Source organism: Musa acuminata, chromosome BXJ2-6 (genome assembly GCF_036884655.1).
Source record: "Musa acuminata AAA Group cultivar baxijiao chromosome BXJ2-6, Cavendish_Baxijiao_AAA, whole genome shotgun sequence".
NCBI classification, from domain to species: domain Eukaryota; kingdom Viridiplantae; phylum Streptophyta; class Magnoliopsida; order Zingiberales; family Musaceae; genus Musa; species Musa acuminata.
The window spans coordinates 29,834,241-29,848,253 of NC_088343.1; positions in this window are offsets into that span (position 1 = coordinate 29,834,241).

Below are 14,013 nucleotides of genomic sequence, written 5' to 3' on the forward strand. Positions count from 1 at the left end.
CTCTTTTATGCAAACTTATGGGTAGATAACGATAGCCTAAGTACTTACCTTTTGGGAACACAAATTAGGATTTTTGATAGTACTATTTGTGAACTAATTGGAATCACTGAAAAAGATAGGGGTTGCTATTTTAGAGGTAAATGGGATGTTAATATAATCGGAGCAACTTACACCGAAGCTGTCGAAACTATTTTTGCAAACTCGGACCTCGGAATAATACCCAAGAGTTGCGAACACTTACTACCATTTAACTCTAAAATTCTTCATCATATCATAACAAGCATACTATTCCATAAGCAATTTCATCTTGATGAAATGAGTCAAATAGAGATAAGCACCATGTATTGGATTATTTCTAATAAGACCAACTCAAATCGCAGTAAGAATAAATTCAACTCCAACAAATTGAAATTTTGAAGGAACTACGACAAATGAATCAAAAAATAGATGTTATATATCAGCACTATGGATTACCTCCTAAGGATTAATTAATGTATCTTTATATTCTGTTCTATTTACTCTTAATATCAAGTTCGAAGCTTGTCATCTTTTGAACCAAAACTGAACATTCTTTTTAAATGTATTTTTAAAATTCTGGTTATATGCTGATTTTTTTTCTGAATGAATGCTAATTTTTTTTCTGGATGAATGCTGATTTTTTTAAGATGAATTCTGGATAAATATTTTTAGCAAATTTGAATGATTAATCTTAATGCTGAATTCTTTCTCTAATGATTTTATGATCACAAATTGTGTGCTTCAAAGTCTCATCTCCTTTTTGTTACTGACAAAGGGGGAGAGATGACTTGTACCATTTTGATAGCATGACTTATATGAATTGCAAAAGCTTGTGTGACACGAATGTTTTATATGCCTTACAAAATCTTTAAGAATATCGCAAGATGGATTGATCATATTGAAAGCATGTCTTACATCTATATCATGAAATTCATGTTGAAAATCTTTATCTCCTGTCATAGTAAAAATCGTCCCTTATCATTCGACTTGAAAATGATTTTCATCGAAGTTTCGTATTTACTTATGCTTAATGAGAATAACGATAAGTTCAACGGTTAGAACTTATCGGTTTATGCTTGAATTCAATGGGATGGAATTCAAGTATTTTTATCTTCTCATAATATGGCATATAGATAGGGGGAGTTATGTTTAACTCCGTCATCAATTGATTGTCAACATCAAAAAGGGGGAGATTATTGAATCTCGGATTTTGATGATAAAATCAATTGATGGGTTAATTGATCTAATCCATATTATTGAGTTAAGTGTGCAGGATTAACTATGATAACCAGAAAACATAAAGCAAGAATACCGAAGTCAAGTTCGATGGACGTTTAAGAGTCTGAAGAATCGTCGGAGATGCTGTCGGAACCAACCGAGAAGAAATCAGGAACTTGTCGAAATTTTTGGAAGTTCACCGAAGAGATCGTCGGAGGTTCGCGGAGATCACCGAGAAGGCTCGGCTACTCGTTAAAGTCGTCACAAGATCGGGAGCCTGTTGGGAGTCCGTCGAAAGAAATCCGAGGGCATATCGGAAGTCTACTGAAAGTTCGTCGGAAAGCTCGCCGGAACAAGACTCGACATTCACGGTTGAAAACTTGCTTGGGATGTTTTTAGTTATGTAGTTCACATGTAATTAGGATTAGGATTAAAAGATAATCCTATATCCTGGTTAGGGGCCAATTAGGCCCAAAATTAGACTTGGTTTGAGCTGAACTTAAAGCCCAACCAGTGAACCGAAGGATCTGGCGGTGGCACCGCCAGACTGGGCGGTGGCATCGCACAGCACCCAAGAGCCAGGCGGTTGCACCGCCCAGCACCCGAGAGCCAGGCGGTTGCACCGCCCAGCACCCGAGAGCCAAGCGGTGGCACCGCCAGTACACTGTCAGTGTCAGACACTGACAAGCGATGGCATCGCCATTGACAGGCGATGGCATCGCCAACATCGGGAACCAAAGAGAATTCAAATTTTGGAGCCCAAATTTGAATCCTCTTGAGGCCTATAAATACCCCTCAATTCTCAGCTGAGATCACAACTTTTTGAGAAGCAATTGATTGAGAGAAAGGTCTTAGAAAAGTCTTAGCAAGTCTTGTTTTCAATTTGCTAGAGTGTTCACCTCCTTCTCTCTTGCTGAAAATTTGTAAGAGTGTGAACTGCTTGTAAAAGGTTGTAAGAGGGGTATTTGTCCTTCCCATTCAAGAGATTTGCTAGTGGAAGGTGGGAGCCTCATTGAAGAGGGCCTCGCAAGTGGATGTAGGTCATTTGACCGAACCACTTTAAAATTGGTGTGATCTCTGGTTTGCATTTTCTTATTGCTATTTATATTACTGCAAACCTTCTTACGTGCTTTGTTTCCTCATTACCTTTGCTGCACACCTTTACAAACACGCGTTCAAGTTAAGCTTTTCAAGTTCGATTTTTATCGTATCAAAAGATTTGTCAAAACCAAAATTTTAATCCGCTGCACTAATTCACCCCCCCCCCCTCTTAGTGCCGCTCCGACCCTAACAAGGCCTTCCTTCAATAAGCGAAGACCAACCACATTTTACAACTCTTTCTCTTTTTGTCGAGTTTAGGAGATAATCCTTATAAGTCTCACTCCTCTTTCTTGGATGGTTACAAGGTTAAGAGAGGGAGGAGGAGAACTCTTCTCACTTTTACAACACTTTTCATACCCCAAACACTTAGAATTTTTCATATATATAATAGCACTTTGTTACCCTTTCATGCAGAAAATGGTAGGTTTTTATAGGCCCTTATGGCTTAAAAAATAGAGCCAAAATGTATATCATCCCGGATTTCTGGGGTATTGGTGGTACCACCGCCATTACTGGGTGTTACCATCACCTGACACTTGACATTGGGCGGTACCACCACCTAGTCTAGGCAGTACGACCACCTGACAAAGCTCGGAGACCGAGCTCTAGTGGTACCATCGCCTGATTGGGGCGGTACCATCGCTAGCAGCATTTACTATTGGTGGTACCATCGCCCAGTCTAGGCAGTGGTGGGAGACTGGGTCACCAAGCGGTGCCACCACCGGCCATGAATTCATATGCTGAATGGGCTATCCAATCCGACCCAATTCAGCCCTGTAAATGGCCCAGTTGGCCCCTAACTGAGTTAGTAGGATCGCCTCCCAATCCTAACTCAATTTATGGTTCTAACTACAATTAAGGCAAGCAATTAGTCCGATATGTCGATTTTTCCCTCGGCGATCCTCCAGCGAACTTCTCGGCGAGTCTTCAAGCACGCTTCTAGCGAACTCCCGACGAACTTTCAGCGATCTTCCAACGAACTCTCAGCGATCTTCCAACGAACTCTCAGCGATCTCCCGATGAGCTTTCAGCGATCTTCCAACAAACTCTCGACGATCTCTTGATAAGCTTTCAGCGATGAACTCTTGACAATCTTCCGATGAGCTCTTGGCGATCTTTAGACGAGCTCTCGGCGAGCTCCCGGTATATCGTCCGAATCTTTGACTCCGGCCCATCATCTGCTTTATGGCTTATCGCTATCGTAGTTAATCCTATACACTTATCTCAATACATAGATTAGGTCAAATAATTTATCAATTGATTTCATCATCAAAATTCGAGATTCAATAATCTCCCCCTTTTTGATGATGACAACTAATTGGTGATGGAGTTAACCTTAACTCCCCCTATCTATATGCCATACTTGAGAAAATATAAACTTGAATTCACAACCTTGAATTCAAGCTTTGATCGAAATTAGAAATATTATGCATCATTATAATTTCAAGTCATCAAGATATTTAAATGTATAATCACTTCATGCATGATAAAATGTTTCAACATAGCCTTTCATAACTACTTACATGAGGTAATATCATTAGTGTATTGTAGCACTCAAAAGTTAAGAATCCGATATTGCATCATGTATGATTAATAATTCTCAATATTCAATAGAGATCATAATCATCATAGAAATTTTCAGCATCAAAGTAAGCATGATATTGCATCATTGTATGATAACATGCTCATCATTTAAAGAGATCACAACATCATAGAAATTTTTAGCATTAAAGCACAAAATTTTAACATTAAAATAAGCAGCATTTTATGCTTACAACATCAAGGTAAATAACATAGGATTATAACATCAAAGTAAGCAGAATAAAGGAGAGGGATTTCGTCCACTTCTCCCCCTTTGTCATCAACAAAAAGACATACATAACTATTCAGGTGGAAATTCAAAATGTCTAAGCAAGGTATTGAGTTGTTGATGAATCTACTGCAACTCAATTAAATTTTGATCTTGGCATTATTCAAGTTGATCTTGACGTTATTTAAATCGATCCAGTAGAGTCCCTATTTCGTCGATAGATGAGGGAGGTGCTTGCTCTACTGGAGGTGTTGCCTCAAAGGTACCAGTTGGAGTAGATTGATTACCCCTAAAAATTAGTGTTTCAGGTTCTGGTCCAGGTGGGAGGGGATTAGTACTTCTAGGCAATCTAGTCCATATTCTATTTCTGAAAGTACACCTCAACCGTCGAAGTAGGTTTCTATTTATGACATTAAATCTATCTAGTTTCATAACTTCTTTGTCAGGTGGAATAGCTATGTCATAAGCGTGGATTAGTCTTGTGATCAGGCCACCATATGAAAGCATCATATCCTTTTTCGATAGTTCAATCATATTTTGTTGGATTAGGTAACCAAAACAATTGTTATGTCCCTTCATAATCCAATACATAGTATCTAATTTCATTTGCCTTACTTCATCATGATGATATTGTTTTGGGAGAATAATATTTCTCAGGATGTGATAAAGTATTTTGGTATTTAAAGGTAGTAAATATTCATAGCTTTTTGGAAGAATAGTTAAGTTAGGATTACAAAAAATCGTTCCTAAGGTATTAGTATAAGTAGTCCCAACTGATTCTTCATCCTATTGTCCTCTAAAATAACAACCTCTTTCTTTTTCTGTAATTCCTATGAGGTTGCAAATTATGCTATTTGTAATGGGTATATGATGACCTAAGAGATAGGTGGATATCCTTTCATTTTCACCTACATGTAAATTATTATAAAATAGCCTAACAAGCCTAGGGTAGATGGGTTCACTTATTTGAAGGATTGGGAGAATGTCTATATTAGCAAACCATTGAATGGGTTCTAAATCACTTAATTCTTCTAAATCAACATATTTACCCTTATGAATATTCCTAGACTCTATGGATAAAAATTTAAGGGCATGTTGATTAGAATCGAAAAGTAAAGAGTAATAATTTTCATATAATCTCTTCTTCCCTTTGTCCCTAGAGGATCTTCTAGAACTCATGGAGACTACAATTATGAAGACAAATAAGGAGCAAAAATAAGTAATACAAAGGGGGAATCAATTTGGTTAGAGATTTACCTTAGTAGTTTTTCTTTTTAGTGATCTCCAAAAGGATGTTGGAGATTGATTCTTGTTTTAGGAGGAAGTGGGGATTTTTGAGTTGCTAGAGGGAGAGCAAGAGATTCAAGAAGTTTGGTGCTATTTGGAGAAGTGCAGAATGGGTTAGGGTCGGTTCTATTGCCGGCCCTAACTTGTTGTTTATAAAGGGCAGGTTGCGGGCGGTGGCACTGCCAGTTGGGCGGTGCTACTGCCTACCACCCGTGACAACTAGCGGTGCTACCGCCAGCTGGGCGGTGCCACCGCCTATAGGTAGTGAGCATTGCTCGCATTGTGGTGTGGTGTGGTGCTAACATTAGGTGATTCAACTTGCAAGATTTTTATCATTATGAATTACTCACACTTTTACATACATATCATCATGTAAAATTCGCATCATAAGAGGAGAAGATTTGTACTCAAACATCATATAAAACTCGTATGGAAAAATGTACACCACAAGTTCATGATTTATCATATAAAATTTGTACACAAACATCATATAAAACTCATACGGAAAAATGCATATGGCTCATTACGCATACTATAAGTTCATGATTCAAGTGAGTAATCTTATAAAATAGAAAATCAAGAAGGTCCGAGAATGAAATTTAACAAATTCATGCATTCGGACAATTTAACATCCCTAATTCCCTTCTAATGAAATCAAATTATTCTTCATTTAAGGGTTTTGTAAAGATATCAGCCAATTGATGTTTCATATCAATAAACTCTAAGATTATATCATGATTAATAACAAGATGTCATATAAAGTGATGCCTAATGTCAATTTGTTTAGTTCTAGAGTGTTGAATAGGATTTTTTGTTAAACATATTATACTTGTATTGTCACATTTTATAGGAATATTCTTAAGATAAATTTTATATCTTCTAATGTATTTTTCATCCATACAATTTGTGCACAACATGCACTAGCCGCAATGTATTCGGCTTTGGTTATGGATAGTCCAATCGAGTTTTGTTTCTTGGAGGACCAAGAGACAAGTGCGTGTCCTAAAAAATTGACACGTTCCGAATGTGCTTTCTCTATCTAATTTACATCCAGCAAAATCTGCATCAACATAAGCAATCAATTCAAAGTTTTTGGATTTTGGGTACCATAATCCTAGATTTGTAGTTCCTTTAAGATATCTAAGTATTCTTTTAACTACTTTAAGATGAGATAGTTTAGGATTAGATTGAAACCTAGCATAAAGTCCTACGCTAAATATGATATCCGGTCTAGTTGTGGTGAGGTATAGTAAACTACCTATCATACCCCTATAAGCTTTTTGATCAAAGCTTTCTCTACTTTTGTCAATGTCTAACTTGGTGGAGGTACTCATATGAGTGTTGATAGCCTTTGAACTATCCATGTTAAATCATTTTAGCAAGTCTAATACATATTTTGTTTGGCTAAGAAAAATACTATCACTAAGTTGTTTGATTTGTAAGCCTAAAAAAAAAGTTAGTTCACCCATTAGACTCATTTCAAATTCTTAACTCATGCTTTTGGCAAACGATTCACATAATGATTCATTTGTAGAACCAAAAATAATATCATCAACATAGATTTGAATAATGAGAAAATTATTTTTAAAATTTTTAATAAATAATATAGTATCAATCTTGCCTTTAGAGAAATTACTTTGAATAAGAAATGAGCTAAGACTCTCATACTAAGCCCTTGGTGCTTGTTTCAATCCATAAAAAAATTTAGTCAATTTAAACACATGATTAGGGAGATTATCATTCTCAAATCTAGGAGGTTGTTCAACATAAACTTCTTCGAAAATAAAGCCATTAAGAAAAGCACTCTTAACATCCATTTGAAATAACTTAAAATTATTACTACTAGCATAGGCAAGGAGCATCTTTATGACTTCTAAACTTGCCATAGGAGCGAAGGTTTCTTCATAATCGATACCTTCTTCTTGGTTGAAACATTTGACCACTAATCTAGCCTTGTTTCAAACTATGATACCAAATTTATCTTGCTTGTTTCTAAAGACCCATTTAGTACCAATAACTAAATGGTCATTTGGTCTAGGAACAAGCTTCCACACTTCATTTCTCTCAAATTGATTCAATTTTTCTTGTATTACGATGACCCGTGAATCATCTTTCATAGCTTTGTCAATGCATTTAGGTTTAATTTGGGAGAGAAAAGCAGCATTGGCACAAAAAATCTTAAGAGAAGAACGAGTTTGAACCCCTTTCGATGTGTCTTCTATAATTAGCTCCTTAGGATGAGGATATACATACTTCCATTCCTTTGGCAAAGAAGGTTCAGAAGAAGATACATCCAAGTTGCTAGATAGATAAATTCCTTCATCGGATTTTGCATCAAACTTTCCTAAGGTATCTTTTTCATTCCAAATAAAACATTTACACCCAAAAACTTTAAAGTATGAAACATTAGATTTTTTGTTATTCCACAACTCATAAGGAGTTATGAAAAGTAGTGGTCTTACTAGAACCCTATTCATAACATAGCATGTCATATTTATAGCTTCGGCCCAAAAATATTTGGCTAGCCTATGTTCCTTTAACATGGTTCTTGCTATTTCTTGTAAGTTTCTATTTTTCCTTTCTACTATCCTATTTTGTTGAGGATTTCTCAAAGTAGAGAAATTATGGCTGTATCCATTAGATTCACAAAAGTCTTGGAAATCACGGTTTTGAAATTCACCACCGCAATCACTTCGAATTGAAATCATAAAATCCTTTTCGTTTTGAACAAGTTTACAAAACTTAGAGAAATACCTAAAACAATCACTTTTGTGTGCCAAAAAGTAAGTCCATGTGTATCTACTATAATCATCCACGATAACAAAGGCGTATTTGCTACCACATAGGATTGATATAGGAATTGGTCCGAACAAGTTCATATGGATCATTTGCAATGGTCTAGAGGTGCTTATTTAGTTTTTTGGTTTGAAACTACCTTTTATTTATTTTCCTAGTTGACATGCATCACACACATTGTCTTTAATGAACTTAATGTGAGGAATTCTTCTTACAAGTTCTTTAGATGAGATTTGAGAGATTAGTTTTATGCTAGCATGACCTAATCTACTATGCCAAAGCCAAGCATCATATTTAAAACCAAAAAATATATTTCATTACAAAGATCATCAATGTTGATAGTATACATTATTCTATTTTAGGGCAATCATAGATGTGTTGTTATGTAGTTTTTCTATAATACAAGCATTAGATTCAAATCTAACAATGTATCCTATATCACACAATTGACTAATGCTCAAAAGGTTATGCTTTAAACCATCCACCAACAACACATCTTTAATAAAAAGGTTGGATTTGTTACCTATGGTTCCTTTGCCAATGATTTTACCCTTATTGTTATCTCCGAATATGACATATCCTTCATCTAGGCTAGTGAGCTTAAAGAATTGAGATGGATCTCCGATTATATGCCTTGAGTATCCACTATCAAGGTACCATCTCTTGCTCCTAGCTTGTGATGGTAAATATATCTCGTCTGTAATAGCCATTAGCATATAATGCATAGCTTGCTCAGTGTTAGTTGGCTCTTCTTCTTCAGATGTACTTGAGTCATCCCATGTTGCTTTAAGAGCCTTCTTCTTCTTTAGTTGCTTCTCCTTGGCTAGAGGACATTTGCTCTTGTAATGTCCTGACTTCTTACATTCGTAACATATTACTTGATCTTTCTTGGGTTTAAATTTATTTTTAGTGTCATTTTTAAATTTATTCTTTTTTATGAATTTTTTAAACTTTCTTGTCAAGAGAGCCAAGTCATCATCAAAGTCCTCATCACGTTAATTTTCTTTCAAGTAGTCTTCTTGAGTTCTTAGTGTCATATCCTTCCTATTCTTTAGAAGGTTATTCTCAAGCTCTTTATAAGCATTACAAGTCATCTCATAAGTTATTAGTGACCAGATTAGTTCTTCGAGAGGAATGTTATTTAAGTCCTTGGCCTCTTGAATGGTCGTTACTTTAGGGTCCTAACTCTTTGGAAGGGATCTTAAAATTTTATTAACAAATTCAAAATCTAAGAAACTTTTACTAAGTCCTTTTAGACCATTGACGACATCTGTAAATCGGGTGTACATGTTTCCAATGGTCTCACTCGGTTTCATCCGAAATAATTTATAAGTGTGCACTAAAAGATTAATTTTCAACTCCTTCACTCTACTGGTGCCTTCATGAGTCACTTTGAGTTTGTGCCAAATATCAAAAGCTATTTCACAAATAGACATACGATTGAACTCGTTTTTATATAAAGCACAAAACAAGGCATTCATAGCCTTGGCATTTAAAGTGAAAGTCTTCTTCTCCAACTCATTCCAATCGTTCATTAGAAGAGAAGACTTTTGAAACCTATTTTCTACAATATTACATAATTCAAAATCCATTGAAATTAGGAAGATTCTCATTCTAGTCTTCCAATATGTGTAATCCATCCCATTGAACATGGGCAGACGTAAAATTGAATAACTCTCTTGGTTATCGACAAATGTTATCTCTCTTGGGTTTTAAACCAAATGAGAGTGAACCTTACTATGATACCAATTGTTATGATCAAAAGTGGCACTAAGAGAGGGGTGAATTAGTGCAATAGAAAATTCTTCGATTTCATATAAAGTTCGTCTCAGTTCAAATCGTTTCAAAAAGGTGTTGAACTTAAAACTTTCATAAGAATGTAAGGAGAAGCTCAAGGAGGTTTGCAGTAAATTAAATTGCACAAAAGGAAAAGCAAACCGAAATTTAGAGTGATTCGGTCAATGAGACCTGCATCCACTTCGGATTCCTTCTCCGTTGAGGTTACCGGTGTCCACTAAAGGCCTTCCTTCAATAGGCGAAGACCAGCCACCTTTTACAGCTCTTTCTCCTGTTGTCGGGTTTAGGAGATAACCCTTACAAGTCTCACTTCTCTTTCTTGGATGGTTACAAGGCTAAGAGAGGGAGTAGAACTCTTCTCACTTTTACAACACATTTCACACCCAAACACTTGGAATATTTTACACATATAATAGCACTTTGTTACCCTTTCATGAAGAAAAGGGTGGGGTATTACACATATAATAGCACTTTGTTACCCTTAAAATGGAGCTAAAAAGTGTCTCATCCTGGATTTCTGGGGTACTGGCGATACTACCGCTGGACACCTGACACTAGGCGGTACCACTGCCCAATCTGGATAGTACGACTACTTGACAGAACTCGGAGACTGAGCTCTGGTGATACCATTGCCATTACTGGGTGGTACCACCACTTGACACCTAACACTAGGTGGTACCACTGCCTAATCTGGGCAGTAAGACCGCCTGACAAAGCTCGAAGACCAAGCTCTAGCGGTACCATCGCTTGATAGGGGTGGTACCACCGTTGGCAGCATTAACTGCCGGCGCTACCACCTCTAGCAGCATTAACTGTCGGCGAAACCACCGCCTATACCACATGGGAGACTGGGTCACCAAGCGGTGCCACCGCCGGCTATAAATTCAGATGCTGAATGGGCTGTCCAATCAGGCCCAATTCAGCCCTGTGAAGGGCCCAATTGCCCCCTAACTGAGTTAGTAGAATCACTTCCCAATCCAAACTCAATTTATGGTTCTAACTACGATTTAGGCAAGTAATTAGTTCGATATGTCGATCTTTCCCTCGGGGATCCTCCGGCGAACTTCTCAACGAGTCTTTCGGCATGCTTCTGGTAAACTCCCGACGAACTTTTGATGATCTTCCGATGTACTCTCGGTGATCTCCTGATGAGCTTTCAGCGATCTTCTGATGAACTCTTGGCAATCTCCTAATGAGCTTTCAGTGATGAACTCTCTGCGATCTTCCGACGAGCTCTTAGCGATCTTCAGATGTGCTCTTTTTGAGCTCCCGGTATATCATCTAAATCTTTGACTTTGGCCTATCATCTGCTTTACGCCTTATCACTATCGTAGTTAATCCTGTACACTTACCACAACATATAGATTAGGTTAAATAATTTACCAATTTATTTCACCATCAAAATCCAAGATTCAATATGTTAGACATGGTACGATCCATGATGAATTTTACTAACCTACCTATCTCATTCTAGGGATATGTCCTAGAGACTGCAGCTTACCTTCTGAATAAAGTTTCAACTAAGCCGGTAGTATCTACACCATATGAGATATCGAAAGGGAAGAAGCTATTAGAACCCTTGCATATTATAAACTTGGGGTTGATCTCTTTAGGGGATCGACCTCCTTGGAACTCTATAGGGGTTCCTCCCACCAAATTGCTGCTTAAAGGCTGCAGAAAAGATTCATCTATTGCTTATCAAATGAGGAGGAATACATGGCTATTTATAGGGCTTCTAAACCCTAACTCCTAATATGACTCCTACTTGTAACCAACTCCTAATAGGACTCCTACTTAAGACTCCTATTCCTTTACAACTCCTAATTCTTCTCTAAGAAACAACCTACAAATCCTAGCCGGCCTCTTCACCTCTTAATAGGGGTTGGCTTAGGTAGGTTTTACATGAATGTCCCTCTCAATTAAGACTCTCCTAGCTAGAGTCCTAACAGACCCGTCCTCTTCAAATCAGCCATGTCCTCGAGGCTAACGATTCATGAATTCTGGGAATTTGATCTTCAAGTCGTCATAGTTCTCCCAAGTGGTATCTTCAGTTGGTAGGTTCACCCACTATATTAGCACTTCAGTAGTGGGTCATCGTCGTTGAGTCACGATCCGTCGATCAATAATGGCACTTAGTTGGGTTTAGAGTTCTCCTTGGGTAGTCATATTTGGTGGGTGCCTTTGGGCTATCTCCAAGCACCAATTTACAACTTTCGTCTGGCCAACGGTTTGTGGGTGATATGCCATACTCCTTTTCAATTTAGTACCCTACATATGGAAAAACTTTGTCCAAAATCTGCTCGTGAAGATGCAAGTAGAATTTGTCACAAGCATAATGCGTCCCTTATAGTGTAATTCTTTTGAGTCCCAATTATAATGAGTCACGGAGCTTGGTGCTTCCTCCAATTTTTTTATGATCTTACTGGTCTCCAGATCTTCCTGCCATTCCCTCTTAATATCCTTAAGGAAGTCACTAGTCGAAATTGAAATGGCCAAAAATTAAGCTTGCTTAGATAGCTATGAAAGCGCATTTGCAACAACATTCTCTTTTCTCTTTTTGTAGGTTATTTCATAATCATATCCAAGAAGCTTTGTTATCCATTTTTTCTGCTTAGGGGAAGATATCTTCTACTCCAAGAAATATTTTAGGCTTTTATGATTGGTCTTGATTTGAAAGCATCGCCCGATCAAGTACGATCTCTACCTCGTTATTGCGTGCACAATGGCAAGCATCTCCTTATCATATGTTAACACATTTTGATGGGAGGGAGACAATGCCTTGCTAATGTATGTGAGTGGTCAACCATCTTGCATGAGAACATCTCTAATTCCGACTCCAGATGCATTAGCCTCAATGATGAAGGGTCGGTTGAAATCTGGTAGCGTTGGCACTAGCATCATCATCATGGCTGCCTTAAGTTTGTCGAAGATAGCAAAGGCTTTGTCCAACCATTGGAAGGTATAATTTTTCAGTAAAGAAGTGAGTGATGCACTGATCTTTTCATAGTTTTTTATGAACTTACGATTGTAGCCTATTAAACCGAGAAAGCCATGTAGCAATTTTATGTTCCTCGGGTGGCCAGTTCTGCATTGCTTCTATTTTGGATGGGTCCACCATCACACCTTCCTCTGATATGATATGTCCAAGATATTCTATCTTTTGTTGAAGAAAGCAAAAATTCATAGTGGCTGTTGTGTGTTCGAAAGGCGGTTTTCGGTATGTCTTCTTCGCATACTCGTATTTGATGATACCCGGATCGAAGGTCTAGCTTTGTGAATATTTATACTCCCTTTCATCTAGTAATTTATCTGTTGAATCTCGGATTTTGATGATAAAATCAATTGATGGGTTAATTGATCTAATCCATATTATTGAGCTAAGTGTGCAGGATTAACTACGATAACCAGAAAACACAAAGCAAGTATACCGGAGTCAAGTTCGATGGACGTTTAAGAGTCCGAAGAATCGTCGGAGATGTTGCCGGAACCAATCGAGAAGAAATCGGGAACCTGTCAAAATTTTCGGAAGTTCGCCGAAGAGATCGTCGGAGGTTCACGGAGATCATCGAGAAGGCTCGGCTACTCGTTAAAGTCATCACAAGTTCGGGAGCTTGCTGGGAGTCCGTCGGAAGAAGTTCGTCGGAAAGCTCGCCGAAACAAGACTCGACGTTCGCGGTTGAAAGCTTGCTTAGGATGTGTTTTTTGTTATGTAGTTCACTTGTAATTAGGATTAGGATTAAGAGATAATCCTATATCCTGGTTAGGGGCCAACTGGGCCCAAAGTCAGATATGGTTTGGGCTAAAATTAAGCCAAACCAGTGAAATCGAAGAGCTAGGCAGTGGCACCGCCCAGCACCCGAGAGCTGGGCGGTGACACCTCCTTGGCTGGGCGGTTGCACCGTCCAGCACCCGAGCACTGGGCGGTGGCACCGCTTGGCTGGGCGGTGGCACCTCCAGCACCGGGAACCCAAAGAGAATTCAAATTT